We start from the raw sequence: 3,074 nt of genomic DNA, 5'->3' as shown, positions 1-3,074 counted from the left end.
AGGCCGGCGGCGGCTACCTTGCGGAGGCTGCTGTTCGGACGCCGGACCTGCCCCGCCCCCAGCCCCGCTTCCTTTCTCAGAGCGTTCGGCCATGCCGGCATCTCTTCAATCAAGTTTCCACGTCTGAGAAACGGGGAGACGATTTGGGGTTCCGCCGGTCACCGAATAGGTGGCTTTCAGCAGGTTCACACTTCTCAGTGCACACGCTTCCTGTACAAAGGATGATTGCGAGGGCAGCGCAGATGTGCGTGCATGTGAGCGTACAATGAATGGTTCACGATGAGGAGCTCAGTTTTTCCATGTTGGAGGAGGAGTCATTATGTGCCCTGGATTCATTCATTCACGCATTCATTCATGGCTTATTTTGTGCTAGGTGCTGGGGAAACAGCAGGGAAGGAGACAGACTCAGTCCCTGACCTCACAGAACTTAAATTTTGGTGAGGGGCAACCAGTACCTACACAGGTAAATGTAAAGTTTCAGATCTGTAAGTTCTGTGAGAGAGCGACCCCTGACGTTGTGTTCTGAGAGACAGAATAGAGAGGCCTGTCTCAGCCTGGAGGGTAGTGACATGGTCCGCGCAGGTAACTAGGTTTAGCCAAGGTCTGAAGGAGTTGACCGGCTGTGTCCGGCGCTGGGAGAGGCAGAGGAACACGCAGGAGGCATTGTGGCAGGAGGGAGCGTTGTGACAGTCTAGGGACCTGCGTGTGCTCCTCGGGTGTTTCAAACATGACTTCAGAATTCTTTGACACTTACCATCATCTGTGTTCCCTTCCCTACAATCTCAGGGACCTTGTGACTGAAATAGCTGTCTTTCTTATTTTTTTTAACTATATTTTTATTGATTTCAGAGAGAGAGGGAGAGGGAGAGATAGAAACATCAGTGATGAGAGAGAATCATTGATCAGCCGCCTCCTGCACACCCCGCACTGGGGATGGAGCCTGCAACCGCGGCATGTGCCCCATGGGGAATCGCGAACTGAACTGTGACCTCCTGGTCGATGCTCAACCACTGAGCCACACCAGCCAGGCTATTTTTTAAAAAATATATTTTTGTTGATCTCAGAGAGAAAAGGAGAGGGAGAGATAGAAACATCAGTGATGAAAGAGGATCATTGATCAGCTGCCTCCTGCACACCCCCCACTGGGGATGGAGCCTGCAACCCAGGCATGTGCTCTGGACTGCCCTGATGGAGAATTGAACCATGACCTCTTGGTTCATAGGTCAACGCTCAACCACTGAGCTAAGCTAGCCGGGCTCTCTCTCTAACGGTCCAGAGGCAGGTAGAACAGCTTGGCTTCACAGGCTCTCCAGAGGATTGTGTCCCTTTTCTTGTGCCTCTCCATCTGTAGGATCCTACCCTCCTCTGCATGGTCCAAGCTGACTCCAACATACTTGCATTCCAACCAGTGAAAAGGGGGGGTGAAAGCTTACACCCTCCCTTTAGGTGCATGACCTAGAAGTTGCACACATCTCTTCTTCTCATCTCTCTTTGGCTACAACCTATTTGTATGGTCAAATTTAGCTTCTTGTGTGCCCAATGAAAAATAGGAGTTCTGGGCTTGTAGCAGAAGGGAAGAACAGATATTAGGAGGAAAAAAGGGGGGTGGAGAGAGAATCCTACAATCAATGTACATGTCCTTGATCGGAATCAAACCAAGGAACTTTTGGTCTGCAGGCCAATGCTCTATCCACGGAGCCAAACTGGCTAGGGCCAAAGAGTTTTAAAATTTTCGGTTACTTTATTTTTCAGTTCAAAGAGTTTCATTTGTTCTTTACGTATGAATTTGCTTAAACTTTCTATCTCTCCATTTGTTTCTAGATGGTTTGTCCTTATTTGCTGGAGCATGTTGATAGTAACTGCTTTAAAGACTTTATCCGATAACTCCAACAGCTGTGTACTCTCAGCACTGTTGATTGTCTTTTCCTTTGTGAGTTGAGATTTTCATGTTTCTTCATACGTGTTAGCTCTGATCATATAATCAAATCGCTATCCCCTCCTCTGGGAAACTGACCTTTAGATCATTTCACAACTGACATTCTCTTTCACTTAGACGACATTCCATTTGCTAAGAACAGTAACTTTCCCCTCCAAACTTGCCCAGGATCTGGACCCTCCCAGAGAATTCTCCATGGAAAAAGCCCTCCTAGAGTCCTTTAAAATTTCTGACCCCGTCCCTGGCTGCTGATGCCATTTTGGCTCAGCCCATCTGGTCTCCAAATGATCTAATAAATTTATAATCCCTTGCCACTCTTGTCCTTGTGCATTCCTCCTTTGGTGACCCTAACAATATGTCAAGTAATATTGGAATATATCCTGAACATTTTGAGTGTCATTATATAATATTCAGTCTTTTTAAACTCCTATGGAGAATGGTGATCTTTTTGTTTTAGTAAGCAATTGACCAGATTGGCTTAGGCTACATGTGGTAGTCTGAAAATGCTCCTTGGTTCAGGTTCTGAATAACAGGATTCCAGTGGCTGGATCCTGAGGAGTGGTGGCACAACCCAGGATGAGGGATGCTCGACAGATATGCCTGAGAGGGACAATAATGCTGGCATGAAAATAATATTGTCAGGCAGACTTACAAATTCCTATCAGAAGCTGCTAGATTAGAATGTCATTCTGTCATAGGTTTAGCAGGTGGGAATACATCAAGCCCAAATGGCTTGAGGGAGTTTATTATTTACATGGATGGCAAAAGCAAGATCAGCTATGGTGTTAGCATCCCTAGTCCACAAGATGATACTGAAACAAAAGGGGCTAGGTGACATGAAACCAGAATAATGGGGTCCCAATTCCATGCTGCAGCTAAGCTGTTTGACAGCCTGAAACTGGAAGGAAGGTAAGGTAGAAGGGGATGAACCCCCACCTCATCAGAATCAGGGAGGCAGATGAGAAAGAGCCTATGTGGATGGCTACAGCCTTACTGGGAATAGAAATGGCCTTGTGGCAGCTCCTCTCATGACCACCTGACTTCTCATGTTCCAGGAGGATCCTCGGATGTTCCATCAAGGCGTAGGTCAGCTGTGGTTAATTTAAGCCTTGCCAACATGGCCTAGGTGGACATGTGC

General features: G+C 47.1%; 1 long non-coding RNA gene across 2 annotated transcripts; it reads left to right on the top strand.

Moving 5' to 3' along the window:
• Positions 1-6: 6 nt before the first annotated feature.
• LOC107181992 lies at positions 7-2,256 on the top strand. 2 transcript variants are annotated; one of them, XR_001512710.1, is made up of 3 exons: positions 7-169; positions 374-463; positions 1,822-2,256. It is a non-coding gene; the product is annotated as an uncharacterized LOC107181992 (long non-coding RNA). The 2 variants fall into 2 exon arrangements; XR_001512709.1 differs by having other exon boundaries at positions 7-463.
• Positions 2,257-3,074: the final 818 nt, after the last annotated feature.

The sequence above is a fragment of the Myotis davidii genome, unplaced genomic scaffold (assembly GCF_000327345.1).
Source record: "Myotis davidii unplaced genomic scaffold, ASM32734v1 scaffold354, whole genome shotgun sequence".
NCBI classification, from domain to species: Eukaryota; Metazoa; Chordata; class Mammalia; order Chiroptera; family Vespertilionidae; genus Myotis; species Myotis davidii.
The sequence above is the reverse complement of the archived record's forward strand: the minus strand, read 5'-3'. Positions and strand labels throughout refer to the sequence as shown.